The sequence below is a fragment of the Rattus norvegicus genome, chromosome 14, assembly GCF_036323735.1.
Source record: "Rattus norvegicus strain BN/NHsdMcwi chromosome 14, GRCr8, whole genome shotgun sequence".
Classification (NCBI taxonomy): Eukaryota; Metazoa; Chordata; class Mammalia; order Rodentia; family Muridae; genus Rattus; species Rattus norvegicus.
Window position 1 is genome coordinate 86,939,159 of NC_086032.1, and position 24,634 is coordinate 86,963,792.

At 40.2% G+C, this 24,634-nt stretch overlaps 1 long non-coding RNA gene across 5 annotated transcripts in view; it reads left to right on the forward strand.

Moving 5' to 3' along the window:
- The first annotated feature begins 1,467 nt into the window (after positions 1-1,467).
- The window catches only part of LOC108352794 (uncharacterized), a 53,365-nt gene continuing 30,198 nt past the window's right edge, over positions 1,468-24,634 (forward strand). For 3 of the 5 annotated variants that reach the window (XR_005493409.2, XR_005493412.2, XR_001841189.3), the window contains exons 1-3: positions 1,492-1,570; positions 2,558-2,661; positions 3,875-4,103. This is a non-coding gene — a long non-coding RNA (uncharacterized LOC108352794). The other 2 variants (XR_005493410.2, XR_005493411.2) reach the window with 2 other exon arrangements.

Sequence of the window (24,634 nt, forward strand, 5' to 3'; positions counted from 1 at the left end):
ATACTAAGATCTACTCATAGCAAATTTCAAATGTATGATATAGTGTTAGTAACCACTATCACCATGATGTAGAGTAGATCTCAAGAACTTGTCCATCTTATAACTTAAATGTTATGTTTTTGGTCAACGTTTTCCCATTTCTCACTCCCTAGTCCCTTCTTTCTGCTTCAGTGAGGGTGATCTTTATATTCTATATGTAAATGGAACTTTTGTCTGAAATAATTGTCTCAGAGGCTTATTGCCTCAGTCTACTAATGTAGGCCTAGTCCTGGAAGCTTCTAGCCCTTGAACAATCTTAGAAAGTTTTCAGCCTCTGAAACTTACTGCTGGATAAGTTCACTCTTTCTGGTTCTTTCTGAACTCTAGCTGTTCTGGCTTAAAACTCCTCTTCAAGCTGACTGATTTAATCTGGCTTCCCTGGGCTTCTCCTGAATTGCTCTGCTTATCGTCAAACTAACTCTATCAATCTGTTCTAACCTTCTAGCTCCTTTGCATTCTCTGGCTTGTTCTGTCTTCACCTGTGTCTAGCTTGTTCCCTCTTCAACTTGTCTCTGTAAAACTCTCCTGGGAAAGCTCCTCCTTTTTTTTCTTCACTGCTTTCTTACGTTGCTTTCCTTTCCATTCTCTTCTCGTGAGAGTTGGGCATATCCTAGCAAATCTTTTTCTGATTCATCACTTTGCCACTCAATTACATATCACTTTCAAACAAAGGTGCGTCCTTTTACAAATTAACTTTACCTTCATTTTGGGGAGGTTAAAGGTCTGTGCTAATGGCTGAGCCATACCAGAAATAGACACAGGTTTTTCAGTAGATAACACAATCTCAGGGTTCATGGTGTGATCAAATATCCTGTAGCATCCATTTGTTAGAAGAATAATTTGAATATTTGACACTCCATGCCTAGCATATTTTAACATAGCATCCCGTGTTTATTTAATCCACGTTAAATACATGAATACTGAAGAACAACAATATTTCTGGGGCTCAATGATATTCCTGTATGCACACATATGTATTGACATGTATCCTACTCATTAGTGGACAAACTGTAATAGCTTCCCATTTTGAATGTTCATTCACAGACTGGAACATAGTGAATATTCTACTCACAGTCCCTAGTCACAGGTCCCCAAGGTCAGTAGGGCGTCTACTTAAGATCAAAGTTATTCAGAATAAGGCATTCTAAAACATCTTTATACCCGCAGATGACTGTTACTTTCATCACCCCATGGAAATAGCTTCTCTTTCTAGCAAACAGAAAACAACAACTGAGAGCAGATGGGATCCCCGCATCAGTGGATCCCCATGATTCAATGAATACATCTGCAGCATGGCTTTTGAATCCATGGCTCAGGGAACAGAATGGAGGAGGGGACAGAAAGATTGTTAGAGCCAGAAGTCCAGGATGAGAATGTGTCTCTTAGAACTTGCTGACTAAACAAGATATGGACAATGACATCATCAATAGGCACAGTAAGGCAGAAGGGTGGGGGAGGGGGATCATAGACAAATAATGACTGCTTGAGTGAGGGAGAGTTAGTCCCTTCCAGAAATGAACCTTCTAATTGGGTATTCGTAATCATTCATGAAATTCATACACATAAACAACAGAATGGACTCAGGAGAATATATTATACTTTTTATATCTGTCTTGCCACCCCCCCCCCGTGTGTGTGTGTGTGTGTGTGTGTGCGTGTGTGTGCGCGCGCGCATATGTGTGCGCATATGTGCGCGCATATGTGCGTGCATATGTGCATGTGTGACAGAGAAAGAGAAAGAGGGTGGAATAATTAAAAAAAGCCGTGAGTTGGAGAAGTAGCGAAGGGGAAAGGTGTGGGAGGAGTTGGAGGGGATAAAGGGAAGGGGGAAATAAAATAATTATTCATAATTTAATTAAATATATTTTTCAAAAATTAAGTTAGGAAGTAAAGTTTTAAAATATCAACTTCATCCTCTGGAGAGAGATGTGTAATTATGGGATTGGCTACCGTGGGCTTTGTGTTGATGAGAAGTCCTGCATGCCAGTGTGAACTAGGAACAATGAACACTGGAGAAAAGGGCTAGAATTCACTACTGGGATATGGGTCACAGTGAAATGAATCATCCTGATGAGACAAAGTTGAAGAGAATCAGCCAGAATTAATGAAAACTTTCAGCATCTAAGGAACTCTTGGAGAAAACAAGCGGTTGAAAGACAAGATTTAGAGAAGATCAGATTCAGTAGTGAAGGCTCACGTTTCCATTTTGTTGACTTCATGAAACCATGATCTGGGGCTCTTCTTGAAATAACTCTGCCTGTGTATCTAATTGCAAGATGGAATTGGGTTACAAGATCTTGAATCTCTTTGAAGATACCCAGTGTTCCAAGGCATCTCATTCCGTATGCTTATGCAAAAATATGATAATATCTAAATTCTGTGTATTTAAGCTAAAAATTGTAAGCTGACAGATCTCTGTTGGAGCTTAATAAAGCTCCACAAATGTTACGATCTCAGCTTTGACTAAATTAGGGTTTTATATTGAACCTCTTAGTAATTTTCCATGTTTTCCATTCAGAGGTACGGAGCCAGGTATGAGTCAGAGAAGCCTTACTGTTCTAATTCCACACTTACTCTGCATGTAGAAATGACCTTTTGAAGTCAAAGAGTCCCAGGCAGAAGGTAAGCACTTTATGAGCAGGCTTTCAAATCTGTTGACCATCTCTGCTGTAACTCTTGGGAAGACAATGACTTATGATCTCCTTGGCAGCCAAAGATGCTGCATAGAAAGAAATAGACCGACTTAACAAACAGGAGGAAATGCACTTTCTACTTAAGTATGTTTCCCAGTATACTACTGAATCCTAACAGGGCCTAAAATGGATAAAGCCATTGCTTCGCTTTCTTAAACCCCTATGGGAGATGTATGAACGAAGAGCCTTCTGCTGGCTCCCTGGATAAGTACATGAAAGGAGGAGGCTTGCTCTCTGCCTGCTTGCTCTTGCTCTCCCCGGCAAGTATATTTCTTCACCGGCATTAGAGCCTTCTTCAGGATTCTGATGTATCCTGAGGACAAGCTGAAACATCATCCAGACCTGTGAACTGACAACTACTAGATTATTGGACCTTTCATTGGTAAACAGTCATTGTTGGGCTTTTTAGACTATACCCTATAAGCCATTCTAATAAAACTCATATATGCATATAAAACTACATGTATGCATATATATGTATAAGATGTATACATGTGTGTATGTACACATCATATACATATATACATTAATATATGTGTGTATGTATATACAATGTATATATGTACACATGTGTATATAATTACACATTTATATCTGAATACATATATATGAATATATATTCATTCTATCAGTTCTCTTCTATAACTCTAATACATGCTTTGCCATTCGTGAGTGGATGACTGTATTCCTAGTCATAATATTCCTTTCATTACAATAAGAACTTTACTATTAAATAAGTAAATGGGTTCATGTTGGTTTAAATATCAGTGAGAAGGAAACTCTTATCTTAGGAAGAGGGAAATAGATGGTACTATAATTTAAAAATAATATTGCCATGTTAGAGATTTTTGGTTTAGGCACTCAGATCAAGGGAGAGTCATTTACTGCAGTTAGGAAGGCTCTTAAGTCAAGCAGTGTCTGGGTCATAGCCCCCTTTTTCTCAATCACACATTTTCACTAAATCCCAATCTTCTCGTCTAAAATATGGACTGCTTGGGTTGTTTAAAAGTTAAAGATGATAAAAATAATGGAAAGAATAGTGTGAGGATAAGGCAAAAGTGATGGAGACACTAGGGGACACGTATTTGTATTTGTCACTTTATACCCACCTTTGAGTTGTTCATTATTCCTCTCGTCAACAGGGATCTCAGAAACTGCCACACGGAACCAAGAAATATCCAATGGAAGGAGGAAAGAGGACATCCTGGGAACCCTGAAGTGGGCAGGAACCAGCGGAAGTAGAAGACACTCTTATCACATGTCACATGCTTTCCAGTATGGGGAAACCATGCAAGATGCAGGTGCCTGAGGGCACAGTGAACACCCAGGAATTGGCACCCTTCAACACTGTCTACAGCTCTGAGCCTAACAGTGAGTGACTGCTGTTTCGTGTTTATGGTGTATTTCTGTCTCTTCCATTCAGAAAAGAGGGCATGCATGACAAACTTTGGTGGTCAACATTATGTGTGGTAAGAAAAGACTGAGGTAAAGATCAAGATCACTGATCAAGTTAGCCGGGAGGCTGAAAAGTGTAAGGAAAAAGACCAGCTCTTGATAGATGCCCTGGGCCTCCCCAAGCCTTGCCCTTCTGATGAGATTCATGCAGTAACCCTGACAAGCCAGGGAGGAGACACGGCATTTGTCCCTCCCTTCCTCCCCTGTTTCTCTGTCCTCTTGGACTAGTCAATGGAGACTCTGGTGGAAACATTAAAAGGAATTACAACAATTCTTTTTCTTTTGATGTTCTATTTTTCTTTCCCTCCTTTTGAAACATCATTTTTGTGTCCAGCTGTCCCACTAGTTTGTGCTCTCAGCAGGTCCTTGAATCAGTCCCTCAGCCTCTCATTCTGATGCTGATGAAGATGACTTTGTAGGCAATGACCTTAGTCTTATCAAAGGACAATTCTGATATATAACCTTTCCTAGCTTGTTCCAAGGAGTAAATTAAATACTTATGGAACTCAACACTCAGATTGTGATCTTAGCACTATTTCATAAATTACACTTTCATTCCTGGATACAGCTTAAGCCATAATTGAGCATAGCACTTCATAGAGAACAGATGGGTAATAACCACTTCTTAGAGGAGGGAGAAAGACACAAAAGAAACATCAATAACACAAACAAAGGAAGATGTTCATCATGTTGGTCCTGAACTGGAGACACAATCTAGAAGAGAAGGTTAGGCCAGTGGATAGGCAACAATGAGTGGAACTGGTATGCACTGCTAGCCAAATGGCATTGCTGTCCGAAACATGAAGTAGATTTATCTGTGTCACCAGCAAAAGCAGGAGACTCCGAGGCATTTGAAGTCTATGCTGGGAGGAAAGATGATAAACAATGGATGACCTGACTTGTGAATTTTTCATTTATTTAAGTAAAACTGCACTAAAATTTAAAACAAAACAAAACAAAAACAACACAAAACCAACCAAACAAACAAACCCCTCAATTTACACTTAGAGAAAGTCAGGTTTTCGGTGTTAATACTCTTGTTTACAGAACTCAAGCTCAATCATAGTCTAACATGCTGGACAGGGTAACCTTATTGTCCAGGACAGCAGGGACATTGATCGCATGTACTCACTCCAGGGGTATGCACACCAATTCCTCTCAGGAAAACATTTCTAGCACACAGGACCTGGCACAGCCAGGGCCAACACACCCATTGGACTGGATCCTTCATTTTTAGAAGACCTACAGGTTTTGATGTAATCATCAAAGAATAATGGAAAAAAAGCAATATTATTTCATAGTTTAAGGGGGAAATCAAAGGACATCTGGAATTAACTTTGAATGGGAAAGATGTTGACCTCATAGACAAAGTGAGGAAAGAACGAAATCCTAAGCAGAGCCTAGCGTCAGGGAGGAGGCCAAGGACACAGGCCACTGAGGCATCCTTTGGAGATCAAGCCTTTTGTCTTGCTATGCTCATGACATGCTTTGATACATTTTAATTCTAAAGAGAAATAGGCTGGGACAAAATTTTAGCATAAATGGGCTTGGAGCCTTGGTTTTCATTCAAACAAAGTATTTGAAAAAAGCTGAATCCATTTGTAGTCCTGCACTCAAAGTTGGCAGATAGAGTACAAGATGCCAGATATCAAACAAGAAACAAACTATGTATCATGTAACACTAATAATAAATAGAAGCAGGTCACTCTTTTAATAAATTTTTTGAAATTAAAATATAAACATATCATTTCTCCCTCTCTTTCCTCCTGCCCCTCCCACGTATAACCCAACTGCTTTCTCTCATATATATCGCCTGTGTTCTCTCTCTCTCTCTCTCTCTCTCTCTCTCTCTCTCTCTCTCTCTCTCTCTCTCTGTGTGTGTGTGTGTGTGTGTGTGTGTGTGTGTGTGTGTGTGTGTGTATCACAGGGTCATGGGGTGGTTCCTGGGGAAGATTATTTCTCCCACTCTCAGAATTCCTAATTACGTGTAATTCTTTCTCTAGGGTTCGGGCCTGTGAAATTTCCCCCTTCCACATTAGCATAGCAACTGATATTGACCCTACTCAGACCTTGCTTAGGCAGCCATGATGTTGAGACTTTCCAAGTGTAGCTTCCTGAAATTTCTAGGAGAGGAACTCTCTAAGCAGACTTCCTGTTCCTCTGGCCCTTATAGTTTTCTCTCCCTTGCTTTCTTCTAGAATGTGTCTGAGCCTGGGGTGTAGATTTGTATCTATACCAATTGGGGCTGGGTATCACATAACCAATTGTTTATGTATTTTCACTCTTTGTGGTCTTCCATAATGGTTGTATAAGACATCTGTAGCATATGTGAGATCCAAATTGAACCAGGTGTCTTGTGTATTTTTTTTTATAACTGGGACCCTTGTTTGAGTAACTATGAACATGTCTATGTTTTAATTTGATACTAAGAATCACAATGTATGCATCTTCAGAGCCCCACTGTCTTGCATATTTTATTTAGATTAACATCTATTAAGATAAAAATGAAATTAAAACAAGCAATTTCAATAATAGAACTTACCAACAGGCACTTTATAAATACTCATATATCTGAATGAAGTCAATTTCTTCTGTATTGACCCAACTGCACCAGCACAGCTAGTGTAGGGATGAATGACAGAGCAAGCTCTATCAGGAGCTTTCTCTGGAATGTTTGCAAATGTGAATGCCTAAATTTATCCACAAACTACAATGAAGAGTTTGACACTGGCTATCTCAGGATGTGTCTCTTTCTTGTGTTACAACCAGACACTAGGCTCAGATATACTGCGACTCAAGGTGCCTTCATCCAAAGATGGTATTTTTAATGGAATTAAATGTGATGGACTACACATTGTGTCCTCCAGTCACCCATCTAAACACTGGTGGTAGGAAGGTACATACACTTTAAAGGCTGGATCACCCTCTGTTGTATAGGTATACGCTGCTCTAGGGTCTCTATTGTGTGCTTTGCTGCTTTCTTGATTGCTTGAAAACAGTCTCCATATGTAGGTCATGATGATCTCAAATGATCTCCTGCCTCAGCCTCCAGAATGCTGAGATTGCAGGCATGCACCAGCACACTAGATGGACAGATATTTCTAATCTACCCATCTATACATAGTCATAGCATGGCTGTTGTAAACAACATTGTAATGGACACAGGCTTATAGCTCTATATTCAAGATCCTGATTTCAACTTTTTGGATGGATCATACAGAAACTCAGTGAGAATGCTAGAGGTCAGGCATACAACATGGTACCATTAGCTAGTAATGCAGTATGATACACTTAAAATATGAAAGCGGGGCTCAGGTTGAGTGTCCTTGTTATAATAAATAAACAAAAGGAAAGGACACACAGAGAGGTACCACAGATAGAAACATCAAATAGAAATAAAAAATGTGTATCATTTTATTAAATTGCAACAAAGCTTTTTAAAAAGCCTTAAGATATTTAAAAGCATTTAAGTTAGGACACTTGCCTTAAATAACAGCCCCTCCTTATCCTGACTTCTGAGGCGGCAGGAAGGAGGGGATGTTCCTGTGGCTGTTTCCCAAAATGTCCTTGGGAAAGACAGATTCCTGGCACCTAATACTGACATTTGTTCTGTGTTCTGACTTTTGGTAGCCAAGGCCACAACAAATGATCATGAAATGCTGAATACTTCTCCTGTTGAAGGTACTTACATGCTTCAAAGAGAACACAAACAAGACAGAGAGGCTATATTAAACAGAATCACACAAATTTGTACAAATATGAAAATACATGACCATACATGATCAAACTTAGACCATGGCCATGTTGAGTCTTGCCCTACAATTCAGAGTCCCATTATTATTCGCTAGAAATCAGGAAGAAAGATGGATACACATTAAGGTCTAAGTCATATTATTTGCATAATCTGAATTTTCAATCTAATGAGTATATCCAATGATAGCAAACTAATAAAGTCTAGGGAGAGAAATGTACTTATTCCAGGAGACCTGGCTAGATGTTGTAAAACTCAGCTTGGAAGCAATCCCCAGGGCCTCAGACCTGGGCTGTCCCATTTGTTGCCCTTTCCTCATTGAGTTCTCCCTTACCCACCACCATTCCTCTAGGCATAGCACATAGGGTGGTAAGATAAGTGTAGTATTAAAAAATTAAATAACCCCTTGTAGCACATTCCTTGCTACCTGCTCCAATGCTCTGGGGTCCCAAATGAAAGATGTACACACAGCCTTTATATTTTGATATGCCTTAATCAGCTCAGTGGCTGAGCCACCTCCTAGCCTCCATGCAATTAATCCACCCCACCAATAATCCTGAATTATTACTTACTAAATCCTACATTCTATCCTGTCTGCTCTGGACCCAGGATGGTGCCCAGCTGGGCCACACTCTCCTGGTTCCTTCAGATGATGTCTATGCCTCCTAGTCCTCCATTCTTTTCAGGAATGGCAGCTCTCCTGTCCTCCTTGCATGGCGGATCTCCTTCTCTCCTTCCTCTCTGTCCTTAGCCTAGGACAACTCTGTCTTCCCTGCCCAGCCATTGGCTGTTTGCATCTTTATTTACTAATCAGAACTATCTGGGGACAGGATCCCTCAGTATCTTACATGCTTGTGGACACTCAGCTGAACAGGTTCTTGTGGGAACATAATTAACAGGAGAATGCAAGGAGTCCAGATAACACCAGGTATCACATCAGCCTTGTTGCCCTGTAGTGATTCTTCTGGTTTCAGTCAACGATTTCTTAAATATGACCTCCCTCATCTTTTCCTCATTTTCTAGATTTTAAATCTAGATCTAAAATCTAATAGTAGATGAGATATGAAGCTAAGTTCCCCTGGCCACCCAACTTTTATTTAAAACATTTGTTTCCTAAGAAATTTGTATTTGAGAGTTAACTTTATATTTGAGAGTCACTCTCAAATGTGATTCTCCATACAGCTGGTTCCTAAGTTAAAGGTTGATTACGCCACGTGATGACGCCAAGGAGTTCATGTGGCATTTGGTATGATTTTCAAAACCTTCAACTCAATGGAGTTGTCAGCGAATGACATTCGGAGACTTTTAGGAGGATTTAATTCATGGGGTGAGCGGTGCTTGGATTTGAGTTATGGTCCTGCCTCCAGACAGTTGCCAGCACTGTAGTCTTCCGTAAGTGATGCAATTGCCAGAAATATTTACATTCTGTCCTTAAAATCAGAAAGACAATAGTTTAAGGCAACTGACTTTGGGTAAGGAGGCAATGTACAGGAATAAATTAAAATACTATATGCTATTAGTAAGTAATAAACACAATGAGATTCAGCTAGCAGCTTCCCATGTTGGCAAAGGTTTCATACTTTGCATTTGATTAATTAACATCAGTAACGCTAGGAAGTCATAGTTCAAAGTATGGCTTAGTGATGTGCTGCCTTGTAGGAAGATGTCAAAAGTTTTATTTTCTCATAGTCATTGACACAGACACACCCAACTGGCACTGTTACTGATGTGACCTTTATTGCACACTGCCCTACACATTCATATGGAAACATCTCAATTCACGCAGACAAATGAATTTGCCTGTCATTTTCTGTTAGTGCTAGGAACTAGGACACTGATCCTTTGGGGAATCTGTTTTGGAATGAAAGTCTTCATTAGTTTTCTCTGCTTCCTAATTAACAATAATCTATCCAGTCAAAAATGCAAAGAATGAGTTTTAATTTATTCAAAAGCAGCCTAGTCCTCTTATATCATTTTTTCCTCGCTTCTTGGAATCACCAACCTCCTTCTGTGGCTTTGAGGGTGTGGCTGGTGTGCAGTGTGGGAGGGAAAGAAGTGAGCACAGCCCCACTGCTGCTATCAGTTTTTCAAAGCTTGTTCGGCCTCGTGAAATCTGAGCATATCATTGCTCTTGGCCAGCAGTGGTCAGACATTCATGTAGCATGATAGGAAGGAGACCGATGGAAGGCGATTAAGTCTTTGTAGCTTGTGCCTAAAAGGGTAGAACTGAAAGGCCTGTCAGAAGTCTCTGAGCCTCTCCTCTCCAGGCACGCACATGAAAGTTAATTCACCTGCAACTCCTTCCTATGTGATGACGAGCATTATGTCCCCTACCACCGCTTGTATACAAGCCGTTCCACACTGAAATTTTGTCAGCCTCTTCTGTAGCACTCCAAGTTCACATATCTGACTTCCCTGTTGGAAATCTTCCCAAGATACACGGGCTTGCCAAGGACAACAAGTCCTGAACTGAGCCCATAGTCTCTCTTCCCCGTCCTAACGGTATCCCCCGCCCACTTTTACCAAACTTAAACCATTCCAGGTGGACCGAAGAAGACAGAGCCTCAGGCCCCAGCAGAAGCTGGCTCCATTTGTGGGCATCCAGTATCTCCTTTCAAGCTCCTGGCTCTCTGTCCCAAGAAGATGTACTTTTAAACCACATGGCCCTGGTCCAAAGAGGCGAATGTCATGAGGAATTCAAGAACCCTGTGGTTTGTCTAATACTGGACATATAATCATTCTCCATCAACAGCATTTGTGTTGTCCCCCAGTTTTCCTATTACAGTAAATGCTATATTTCATATTAATGCTGCTATAAGCATAGGATTTAATAAGGGGTGTGTGGAGTATACAAGTGTACAAGCACTCAGCTTACCATGAGCACCTTCTCGACTTTTCTGGCTGTTTCTAAATCATTCTCTAAAGTTACACCAACACACAAGCCCTTATGAAAGCAAATCATTTGCCCTCATCTACAAAGGCTATTGATTTTACAGTCTCCATTCACTCTTATGGATCTGGTCTGCAAGTGTCTTCTTAGCTAATGCCTGTTTGCTGGAAGAATGAGACTTGGCTGAGCCTTGTGAGGCATTCAGAATTTCTGCCCTGTGCCATTCATAAGCGGTTGTCTACTTCCCATGAAATTTCTAATCTCAACTTTATCTTCATATTCAGATATTAATCAATTTGTGTATCAATCTTTAAATTAATCTTACCACAATTTTAAAAGCAATTTGGTCATAAATCGGCTTCTTAACTTTTTCATAAGCATTGGTCTCTTTCTGGAGTTTTCCCATTTACATTCTAGTACATATTTATAGATCATTTGAAACTGTTGGGGTTAAGCCCCCAATACTATCTTTATGACTAAATATCCCCACATGAAATTGTTATCCTAGATAATGATAACATTGTATACACAGTCTTTATGCTGTTTTGCTAAACACTGTTGCCCCGATTCTTTGGTTAACTCTCTGTCTCTGTTTCCATTGCAAGGCTTCCTTTTTGCCCTAATTGCTTCTAACTGTACCTCAGAAGTGAGCTTAGCATACCTCCAAGGATGCTCATAAACTTGGCTTTTAACTGGCATGGCTCTAGGTTAATTTTCCTCTCTCTGAGATCTAGCTTGATAGACATCAGGATGACTGTCTACCTAAATTAAAATTACTCTATTAACTGAAATGTGTATATACATATACATATATATATATATATATATAATGCCATGAGTCTTGGCATTTATGTGCATAGTATGAAGAGATTTTCATATGTTAATTCTTTCATTATCTTTCTGCTAGAATTTACATTTTAAAAAAACAGCTACCATGTTTGATCTCTTTATAGACTACAACATAGTCAACATCCAATAGATTAAGAAAGAGCAGAAGATATAATGAATTAAAACAAATAAAAATTGAGGAATGTCATTTTTTGTTTGTTTGTTTTTGTTTTTTGAACAAAGCATTCAAACTGAATCTATTATTTCACTTAAGTTACCTTTGTCTTTAGGACCTAACTCATGTAATCAACTGTGTTGGAATTACTTTTTTTTTTTTCCAGTCAACCCGTCTGCCTATGTCTGAGTGTTCTACTTTCTGGGCTATTCTTTATGGAGCCCTTGTTCCTCATTCTTCACCATGTGTAGCTTATGCGTTTTTCACGTGCACCTCTACAGCCAGGGGACCATCTAACATGAGCTGCGCCAAGCAAACACAATGTCCCAGTGAATGCTCTTCATGTCTCAGAGAGCATCGCTGAGATTCTGTTAAATGTGAAACAACCTCGTGTTGAATGTAAAGGAGGGTGGGTCCTTAATCTTCTGGAAAGAAGACATTAGGCACAGACTGTTCTCGGGGTGGAGTTAGGGGGACAATAAGGGAAGGTCACTACAGGAAAGCGCAGGAGGCTACACCATAGTTAGAGCAGTTCCAAATGATGGGTTTTTTTTAATAGTGATTTTATTTATTTATTTATTTACTATTTATTTATTTATTTATTTATTTTCATACTTCAGATTTTACTCCCCTCTCAGTCCACACCCCCGACAGTTCCACATTCCATTCCCTCTCCTTGCTGCCCCTCAATGTCTCCACAAGGATGTACCCATTCACCCCACCAGACCTCTAACCTTCCTGGGGCTTCCAATCTCTTGAGGCTTAAGTACTGGTCCTTCCACCTACAGGGTTGCCCTCCTCCTCAGCTTCCTCCAACTTTTCCCTAATTCAACCACAGGGGTCAGCCGCTTCTATTCATTGGTTGGGTGCAAATATCAGCATCTGACTCTTTCAGCTCCTTGTTGAATCTTTTGGAGGGCAGTCATGATAGGTCCCTTTTGTGAATGCCCCATAGCCTCAGTAATGTTGTCAGGTCTTGGGGCCTCCCCTTGAGCTGGATCCCACTTTAGGCGTGTTACTGGACCTCCTTTTTCTTAGGTTCTTCTCCATGTCCTTCCCTGGTTTTGTTTGTTTTCAAGAAGTGGAATTCGTAAGACTCAGAAGAAGGCTTTTAGTGCTCATAGGTCACTTTTCCCTCAGCTCATCATGTGCTTGAGTGTGAAGTGTCTGCCTCTGGGCACAGCTCATAATGTGTCTGCATGTGCTATGGGCTACCTCTGGGCAGGAAGTTGATCTGTCAGAACCTAGATCAGCTCTGCCCTACATCCTACATCTTTATGCAATGGTTTCTTCCAACTTGCCTGACAGCATCGTCATTCTCTGCTCTCTGGCTGCAGTAGAGCAGCTTGTCTGTTGGCACTGCTGATCTAAGCACAGCTGCTGGCCTGTCCTTCCCTGGTGCCCTCCATGAGGGAACCAGTAGGTGGCTACTCCCTGGGTTTCTTTCTGTTCTTGGAGTTTCAATAGCTATCGGGCATAAAACTTTGCTTTGTTCCCGACCACTCAGAAGCATTCCAGGACAAGTGTCAGTCTGGGTTGTGGGACTTCTGTGTAGATTTCCACAGGCATGATAAACATGGATCTATGCACCCTGGAGTCCTAAGACACCCCCAGTTCATAGACAGGAATTTCTATAGAACACATTTCTCAGCACCATGCCCTTGAGCTGTTTCTTTTTGCTCTTTACCAATGACCCCCCTTCCCCTGTTCCCTAATCTTGTCCCTGGTAATTCTATGGGACACTGACTTTTCTAGCCACTGCCCAGTTAAATGGTTTATAAATGCTAAGTTTGATCCTTCTACAACACAATTGGTTCAGAAAGAGTTCTCAAGGCCCATGGTCTGCATTGAAAGCTGAGGGCAGATATCTGACTTATCAATATCATTCCACCCAAGGGGATCTTTTGATAAGAGTCCTGGCCAGCTGATGGCATCAAAGTAAGGTTTGGGCTCCTAAAATAAAAATAACTAGCCCAAGCTGGTGTCAGCCTTCGGGGACTTTTGAAGATGAGACATTGCAGGGAACTCAATATTTATTTTCCTTTTCCATCTGTTTTATGTATATTATGAATGTACACATCCGTAAGGAGGGAAGAAAAGACAAATATTTGGCCCTTCAAATTACAGTTGGCTTGGAAGTAGTTTCGGCGAGTGTATACAGCTTAAATACCTCAACATCATGATGTATGGATTTTATTGTTCACAATGGGAATCAATCCCACTTCAAAAAAAAAATCCCAGTTTGAAGAATACTTTCATTTATCTTTAAATTGTAATCAACATGCAGATTTGAAATGACTTTTCTGGCCTTCCTCAATGATAATTTGTTTTTTGTGAGTTAAAAGTTAAAGAAATAGTACCAAAAATTGGATGTTACCAATATATTTTAGTCACTGAATTGCTCAATAGCTTTTTTTTAATGAATGACAAAATTCTCATTTCTTACTATGTTTATTACTTTTTAAAGGAAGCACCTAAACATATACCACTGAGGCTCTCCCGTGATGGAAGAATCCTTATAATTAGTGAGGTAGAAAGAGGAAAACACTCTACAATGGAATTGTCAAAGTACCAGAGAATTTTGCAAGGGATTCCATTATTTACGGGGTTCCCCCCCCTTCTAACTTTGTGGCAGCAAAATAAATGTGGATGAACTTCAGAAGCCTGAGGCAACATCGATTGTTTCACAAGACAATCTGTGTGCACAGCGTCCCCCCAGGGCCACGCCATGTGTAAATAATAACACGCAGCTATGTTTAGACATTGAAATGCTTCCATGTGTAACAGTGCTGGGGGGCTTCCTCTGAAAGTGGAACACTGGGCATGGTGTCTTTTCCTACCCAAAACTGTTCCAGGTGCTGGGGACAGATTTTTAAAGTTAAATCACTGAACATGTGCAAGGGGAAAAAAAAAACTTGTTGAGAAAGACAAAATATTGGGATGGATTCTCTTCCTTCTTCAATTAGGCTTCTCCAGGATCTAGGCCCTACTCTTGCTTGACATTGGGCTGGTAAAAGCAATGCAAGCCAAATAAATGCGTGGAGGTGTTTCCCCTGTACAGGCCTCCAGAGTAGCCTGTGTTTGCTTTCTATCTCCTTAGCTCTATTCCCTTCCTTTACTCCATTCCCCCCTCCTCTTCCTTTATTCCTCCTCCTCCTCCTCTTCTTCTTCCTCCCCCTCTTTCTTCTTTCTTCTTCCTGTACCTCCCTTTTCTTTCCTACCCTTCTCCTTTTCCATCCCCATCATTCTCTACTTTTCTGTGTGTATAAGCACATAAGCTCTCTCTCTCTCTCTCTCTCTCTCTCTCTCTCTCTCTCTCTGCGTGTGTCTCTCTCTGTGTCTCTCTTTGTGTCACTCTCAGTCTCTCTGTGTCTCTCTTTGTGTCTCTCTCTGTCTCCGTTATACAAACATATGGGACTGAATATGAATAAGGAAAACGTATATTAAAAATAGAATTCTGACCTATAGTCTTGACAGTCAGCCCTGGAAGCCAGCCTATTCTCTGCAGTAACCTTTATAGGATGCCTGCCACTCTTGCAGGAAATGAGAACACTGTTCCCAACGACCCATGCTAAAAAGACAAGTACTCTGGGGGCTGGAGAGGTGGCTCAGTGATTAAGAGCACTGTCTGCTTTTCCAGAGGAGCCCCTTTCAGTTCTCAGCATTCACACGAAAGCTCTCCACTGTCTGTAACTCCAGTTCCAGGGAACCTAGCACCCTTACACAGACACATATGCAAGCAAAACATTGATGCATATAAAATAAAAATAATTTTAAAAAAAGCTAGGCTTTGTGGTGCATACCTTTAATTTAAGCACTCAGGAGAAAAAGGCAGGATGATGTCTGTGAGTTCGACACCAACCTGGTCTACAGAGCAAGGTCCAGGACAGCATTCCTTATAAATATAGCCCCATATAACCAGGTCTTCAGTAATAACTAACACCTTCTCTAATTTTTCCCCATCTCTAATTAGAACCAGGAAACAAAAGCCAAATAGACTCCTGGAAGTAATTCATTTCCCTCTGCCCTGGCCTCTGTTAACTGGAGCCCATGCAGGGGACTCTATTGGGAGTCTTAGGTTCAACCTAAAGGCATGCCAGTCCCCTTGCTGACAAGGATGCATATGGATGAAAATACCTGATCACCTCCTGAGTCTTCATTTACTAAACAAAACAAATGGTGTTTCCCAGTCAGGCTTTAGAGAGGTTCTTAAAGAATCTGAATGGGGTCCCTGACTGGAGGAACCTGGGACTTGTCCACCTCACACCCTGACCCTCAAACATAGCTGTGCCCATTTATGCTCCTTTGCCTTTTGGTTTCTAACCGTTGCATCTCACAAATGTGTGATCAGTCAAGCGATTTACAGTGGACTTCAACATCGATGAAATTCTGACAAAAGAGATTCTAAATGTCAACTCTAACTAGAGAGAGAGAGAGAGAGAGAGAGAGAGAGAGAGAGAGAGAGAGAAGCGCACTGAGAGACCAGGGAGGGTACCAAAGGTGAGACAAGAAATGAAAGCATGAAAGCACCAAGCTCCAAGTAGAGAGCCAGACATCACTGCTGAATACAGAATTCAGTAGCAAAAATTGAAAGAGTGAAGTATGCTCCTCCAGGCAAACAGGCAATGGTCTGATTCTGGCAACGCATTTGAAGGGCACCTACTAAATAACAGATGAGTGCTTGGTGTCTAGGCAGGGAAGCACAGCAGTCATAAATGTGGCTAAAGGGGTGCAGCTAACTAGAAGTAAGTGGAAGCATGGTGCGCACTTCCAGTAAGATAGGGCTGAGTCAACCCTCACTGTCCTCTCCAAGACACATTAACGTGTGTCTTTGCTGTGAGTGAAGCCGAAACAAGCTGCCGTGGGTGTCTGAAAATGCAAAGGTGCGGCCAGAAGAAAACTTGAAAGACAGAAAGAGAAGCAAACTTTGGGGTTCCTAAGACATAGGGATAGGTCTCGAGGGGAAAAAAGTGGGTTGGAGGAAAGATAGATGGGAGCCTCAGGAGCAAATAAGATGAGGCCCAAGACAACTGATGCCCTACTGTGTACTTCCTACCTCTACTGTCCACCAGGCAGAGCACCAGGCAATCTGGCTGTTCAAACACACAGTTCAGAAATAGCCTGCTGAATTTTCTTTTCTGTTGTTCTGGTAAAAAGCACTCTCTGGTCAAAAGCAACTTGGGGTGGAAATGATTTATTAGGGTTGTACTTCTGGGTCACAGACTATCAATGAGTGCAGTCAGGGCAGAAACTCAAGCAGGAACCTGAGGCAGAAATGATAGAGGCAGGCTGCTTGCAGACTAAGCCACAGATCCAGAACCTCATGTGTAAGCAACTTAAGATAGGTTGAGTCCTGTTCCTCAGTAAACTAATAATCATAACAATCCCTCATAGATATACCCACAGGTTAAACTGATCCAGGCCAATTCCTCAGAGAGAGCTCTCTTACTCATGTAACCGTAGGTGATGTCAAGTTGACAGCCAAAACTAACTAGGACACATCCTGATTACAGACTTTTTCTCCTCAGTATCCTGAAACAGATATTGAAGGAAAACAGTCTAATGAATCTAATTTCAGGGGACAAGTAGTAATGATCTGTTGCTAAGAAACAGAAGTTCCCAGGCTCAAAGGAATGGGTAGAAAAGATCCCCAGAGGACTAACAGGAAATAGCCTTTAAATGATACAACTTGCCAAAGTACCTCCAGGGTTGGATTCTGCAGCCCAAAGATGACCCACTGTCTAGCAGCGCTGTTGGCCATGCTCTGAAGACCATTTCAGTTATTCATTTAGTTTCTACTCATCATTAGCAACACAGTCCAGACTGTTGCATTTGATTACTAGGTCAGGCAGAAATATTTATTTAGAGATACAAATGTATTTCTAAAATGTATTAAAACATAATGGGATGATATTAGAGGATACTTATTTGGACATCTACATAGGAGTCATTGCTATACTTTCTGATATAATGATCCCTCTTATGACTCTGACACATAGCATAGTTTCTTCATGACCAAGTTGGATTAATAGATGAGAGAAGGTGGTACTGAGGTTCAGAGAAACTCTCAGGATTCTTGAAGATCAGACAGATTAACAATCACCCAACTGGAGGGAATTCTGCCCCATGGTCATGTCAACACAGACAAGGGAGCATCGCCAGCTAACTCAAAGAATGTCATTTCTTTAAGGCTAGCATCTTGCTCTTATTCTAATATGGCGCAAAATCACTGGCATTCTATAAGAAGAGAATACAGAAGTCACTCACGAGCAGAGAGGTGCTACCACAAATTATTTCTTATACATTAGATAAAAAGGTCAGTTTTCTCCTCCAATGTTCCTTGCCCATGTTCTGGTCTCATCATTCTATTTTGTGGCACAGAAATATCCTGCCATTACCCTTGTTCCTTTCTGGCTAGCATACAGTGAAGTGTTTGGGGATCACAAAATTATGTGACAGGTGACCTTTCTATTTTTTGAAGACAATGAAAGAAAGCTAGTTAAAAAGGAAAGCACCACTCTGCCCATCGTCAAGGTTCAACTTGATGAAGACATCTAAACAGACACGCACAGCAGCAGACTCATCAATATTCCTAAGGTCTCCCATTCCTTTTGCTCACTGAATGTCATGTTTCCTGCCTAGAAACATAGGAGGCTAAGGCACGAGGATTCCTTGAACACAGGAGTTCCAGACCAAGGTGGACAGCACAGCAAGATCTGTTTAAAAAAAACCTCACATTTTCACATTTTAAAAATGATAGATTTATTGTAGAAGATGATAGACTTGTAGGCAACATAGAAAGATAGGTCCCAACATTTGGAGCCACATGTAAGCACAGAGAAGTTTCTTTTTTTTTCTTTTTTTTAACTGTGTTAAGGGTTCTTTTTTAATGTATAAAATTATTTATTGTCAATCCATTTTTATTTAAGGGGTTGGTTTGATTTCTTTGCTGTCCATCCAGGCCATCTGAAAATAGCCCTTTCTCAAGGTCATCCAGTTGTGCTTTTAGCCCTTTTTTATCTGTCTTTTGCAACAGTCATTGGTGTTCTAAGTTCTTAGCCAGAAGATTTGAGGAGTTCTTCAATTTACTTTAGGGACCCTTCTTCAATTAGCTTTAAAAACCATTTTAAGGTAGGTTTCACTTGTGACACCCAACATCTCTGTCGAGTCTTTTCATATCCATTCCTGGAGAACAGTACATATGACTTTATTAGAAACTACAGTTAAAGTTTACTCCAACCTAACAGCTGTAAACAAGTTTCTTGCTACCATTCTTGTCTTGTATTTAAATGACATGTTTGTTGTAATTAATAACTTTGTATGGATGTGCTATTGTGTACTAAAGTTGATACTGAATACCTTAGGTTTTTTTTGCTAATATCCCTTTTCTAATCCAGGGACTTGTGAAAGTTACTAAGTTATCTATCTCCGCTATGCCTGTTTAGGCTCCTTTTGCCTCTGACAATATCTCAAACTCTTTGTATTTTGATAACCTTCCCATCAAAGAGACATACTGGGCAATTATTTTACATTGAAAAACTTCTGAAATATTTGTGTGCTGTTTTTATCATGTTGCTACTAATGAATTTCGAGGACAAAAAGCATAAAGGTGAACTTATGCTCACATGTTGTATCAAGTGCACAAGACCCTACATGTCTGTTGCTACTGTCCTTGGTCATCTAGAAGATACCATTTCAGGGTTCTTTCCCACGAAAAGTTATTCTTTGATCTCTTCTTCCCATAATATTCTTTTTTTGTTATTCTCTTTATGTCAGCCCTCATCTAAGATGTCATAATTTAAGATTATGCTTCTTTTTCTTAATGGTAATATCTATACATAATGTATAGTGTCTACAAGTTGCACATAGTTCTTCATTAGACAATTGTCTCTCTTCCTCTGTTAATCAACTTTCTGTCCACTATGACAAAAGACATGAAGTAATGAATTCATGGGGATGGGGGGATGTTATATTGGTTTTTGCTTTGGAGGTTTCATTCCATGATAAATTGCCCGTTGCTTTCACATTTTGTGAAGGCAGAGCATCCTTGGTGCAGGGCAGACATTCTAATGCTGTAACCATTTAATACAGTCTCTCCCCCAACCATAGAATTATCTTGGTGTTACTTCATAACTGTAATCTTGCTACTGTTATAAATCATTATGTAATTATATGATGTGGAGAATAACTGATATGTTGTTACGCCACAGAGATTGAGACCCACAGGTTGAAAGTCACTGGTGTAAGGCATTGGATCAAGTATCACCCTGTCCACTTCGTGACAGCCAGTAAGGAAAGTGACTAGGGTCACATTGCCCTTCTCAGGACACCTAGTAACACTACAGCATGGCAACCAAATTATCAGCACATGGGCCTATGAGGAAATTGAGTATCCAAGCCAAAATATACTCTGTGAATTTCTCTCTCGATTCATTATTTCTTGAACGAATTAATATTAACTCATTTGTATTTATTTTTATAATTGGGGTTATAAAATAATACTACATTTTTGTGGTCAAACTATCCCAATTTTGTTCAGTTGGAAGCTTCTTTGGGAGCTTCTGTGGCCATCTATCACAATGTCATTGATGGGGAAATTCTTTTCTGTTAGTCTGCCTTGGATAACTTCCTTATTTCCTGGCACTACAAGCTGCTCCAGGATCATCATCTCTAGTTCCTGCCTGAGTTATAGAATTATGAATTTCTGAATCAGAGATTAAAATGTAGGCTCCAGTTGTACTTCTTGCTGCTAAGGCCCTATTGCCTCCAATCATTCACATCTGAAGACTGAGAAAATATATATGCATAGATTGATATACATAAATATATATATATATATATATATATATATATATATATATGGAGAGAGAGAGAGATTTTTACCTTTTTATACTAGTGTCTAAACTAAGCCAGGCATGATTTAAACTAATACAAGGATCATTCTAGCTACCTTTGCAAAGAGTGTATAAACTCTTCTCCCAAGCAAATCTGTTTGTTACAGGCAGCATTTCTTTTCCATGTAGTGACAGATTTTACTTTTGTGCAAAGTTCAAGGCCACTGGATGAACCTACAGATAGCTTGTAAAGGTCTCTCAATGTTTCCCCAGTGATGCACATGCTTGTAGGGTGAGTTTGCATATTTTTGCCCAGGTTTTGAAATGATTTTTACTTTTACAATTATTGAATTTTAGGAGTCCTAATACATTTACTTATAATTCTTTTACATTTGTGTGTGTGCGTGTGTAGATGTACAATACACATGTGGAAGTCAGAGGACAATGTGCAAGAGTTGATCTCTGCTTTTATCGTGTGAATTCTGGGGTGGAATTTGAGTCATCAGGTTTGGGGGTAAGCGCTTTTACCTTCTGAGCATCTCACTGGCCCTTATTTGTAATTCTTTTTTTCCAACATTGTTTTGTTTCGTTCTATCAAGGGCATAGTTTTCAGAGCGAGAATTTCAATTTCCTCTAGTTTGGTGAGATCAACCAAGGAAATGCCACTACCCCCCCTTTGGAGAGTCCAACTATTCATCCCATTTCTTTCACAGATATTGACCGTTTTATATTCTCTATTTCCTTGAGTGAATTTTGGAGTTTGTACCTCTCATGGGATTGGTCTATTTCATTTAAAATTATCCAGTTCCACAATTGTTTGCTTATTTTTGATTCCTGTGCCATGAGAGCAGGAATACTAGCTTCCTTTTTATTCTTCTGCTGATAATTTGAGTTTTCTAAGCTGGCTGGACTACATGGATAGTCATTTTTGCAATCATTTCCAAGAGTCAGATTCTGAATTCCCATTCCCTTAATTAATGAACTGTTTTCATTCTCACAGACATGAGCTCTAGCTTCCATCATTTATTTTCTTTTTGCTTGCTTTAGTTTGAAATCGCTTGCATTTACATAGTAGATAGAACTCTAAACATAGCTCGTTCTTCCTTCCTTATACAGATTAATTTATGACTCGCAAACTCTAACTGCTTAGCTTCTGCTCATTGCTTTTGCTAAATTCAACCAATTTGGATAAATTGTATTTTTGTTTTCAGCTAGTTTAAAACAACCTTGCTTGTTGAGATTTCTCTGACTCCTGTCATTTGATAACCTGCCATTGAGTCTCAAAGTATTTGCTTGTTTCCAGTTTCCTTCATGGGACTGTATTTTCAGTTAGTTTCATTGTGATCTGAGGATCTTGTTGAACTCTGTCTTCCACACTGTGGAGGTTTGTTGCTATGCCAGGACATTTGCTATCTGGGGGAATGTATCACATCATGATATAGGTCAAAACTAGCTAGCTCTTGTTAGTTGGAGGGTCTAACAACCTTTCTATCCAAATTGACTTTACTTGGCAGATCATGACCTAGTTGACCTTTCAAATGTTGACATCAGCTTTAATGATACATATTCTGATATCAATTCCAAAGGTTAGTTAGATAACCATAAATATTCTGATTTTAGACTACCTACAATATTTTCATAATATAAACATTTACATATATATTTATATGCTGAAGATTTTCTATCTTTTCGAAGAATATATCCATTTATAGTTATATCACGCTTCTTTGTCACTGGTCATTATCCTTGATCTAAAGAAATGGAAAACATTCTAGAACTTTTTTGTGTGTTCCCCCTCCCAAACCATTCCCACTTCCTGCCCACCCCCACAATCCCCTGCACTGGGGGCTTCAGCCTTGGCAAGACCAAAGGCTTCTCCTTCCATTGGTGCCTAACAAGGCCATCGTCTGCTACATATGCAGCTGGAGCCATAGGTCTAACCATGTATAGTCTTTGAATAGTGGTTTGGTCCCTGGGAGCTCTGGTTGGTTGGTATTGTTGTTCTTATGGGATTGCAAGCCCCTTCAGCTCCTTCAATCCTTTCTCTAACTCTAATGGGGATACAAGTCTCAGTTCAATGGTTTGCTGCTAACATTTGCCTCTGTATTTGACATACTCTGGCTGTGCTTCTCAGGAGACCACTATATCAGGCTCCTATCAGCATGCAGTTCTTAGCTTCATCCTATAACTTTAAGACTGTTTTCATCTTTGCTCATGTCCCTAGGACATTCAATTTTATTTTCTTGGGTAAGGAGAGGGAGATAGGGCATGTAAGTTCTTTGTACATCAGGGCTGATTAATAACTTCATTTGACCATTTCCTTAGTATTGCAAGATGTGATGCTTCTAACACACATTCTATGAATCTCTTCATAGCATTTTATATATAGTGCATATCCATCCAATTGACTGACAAATAACAGAGAACATTGTAGTCTGAACTTAGTCAATTATCTCATAAAACAGCAGGAATCAGATTCTTCTAAGAAGCTTCCTTTGTTTTGTAGATGGTTTCTTTACAAGGTCCTATTTTAATATGAAAATAAAATCTAAAGTATGCTTATATTTCTGATGAATTAAATGGTCACTATATTTTTGGATATCATCTGCAGTAAAACCATATTGTTGCTCTTAATTGAATGAGTATTATCTTAATTGGGAGTTCCATTGCTGTTAAGAGACAATAGGACATTTAAATGGGGCTGGCTTACAGGATCACAGGTTCAGTCCACTATCGTGGGAAGCATAGCAGCATCTACGTAGACACAGTGCTAGAAAAGCTAGAGATGGACCATGAATTCTGGCATTGGGTTACCTCACTAAAGATAATATTCTCAAGTGCCATCCATTAGCCTGCAAAATTCATGATGTCCTTGTTTTTAATAGCTGAATAATATTCCATTGTGTAGATGTACCACATTTTTTTTATTAACTTGAGTATTTCTTATATACATTTCGAGTGTTATACCCTTTCCCGGTTTCTGGGCAAACATTCCCCTCCCCCCTCCCCTTCCTGATGGGTGTTCCCCTCCCAACCCTCCCCCCATTGCCGCCCTCCCCCCAACAGTCTAGTTCACTGGGGGTTCAGTCTTAGCAGGTCCCAGGGCTTCCCCTTCCACTGGTGCTCTTACTAGGATATTCATTGCTACCTATGAGGTCAGAGTCCAGGGTCAGTCCATGTATACTCTTTGGGTAGTGGCTTAGTCCCTGGAAGCTCTGGTTGCTTGGCATTGTTGTACATATGGGGTCTTGAGCCCCTTCAAGCTCTTCCAGTTCTTTCTCTGATTCCTTCAACGGGGGTCCTATTCTCAATTCAGTGGTTTGCTGCTGGCATTCGCCTCTGTATTTGCTGTATTCTGGCTGTGTCTCTCAGGAGCGATCTACATCCGGCTCCTGTCGGTCTGCACTTCTTTGCTTCATCCATCTTTTCTAATTGGGTGGCTGTATATGTATGGGCCACATGTGGGGCAGACTCTGAATGGGTGTTCCTTCAGTCTCTGTTTTAATCTTTGCCTCTATCTTCCCTGCCAAGGGTATTCTTGTTCCCCTTTTAAAGAAGGAGTGAAGCATTCACATTTTGATCATACGTCTTGAGTTTCATTTGTTCTAGGCATCTAGGGTAATTCAAGCATTTGGGCTAATAGCCACTTATCAATGAGTGCATACCATGTGTTTCTTTCTGTGATTGGGTTAGCTCACTCAGGATGATATTTTCCAGTTCCAACCACTTGCCTACAAATTTCATAAAGTCATTGTTTTTGATAGCTGAGTAATATTCCATTGTGTAGATGTACCACATTTTCTGTATCCATTCCTCTGTTGAAGGGCATCTGGGTTCTTTCCAGCTTCTGGCTATTATAAATAAGGCTGCGATGAACATAGTGGAGCACATGTCTTTTTTATATGTTGGGGCATCTTTTGGGTATATGCCCAAGAGAGGTATAGCTGGATCCTCAGGTAGTACAGTGTC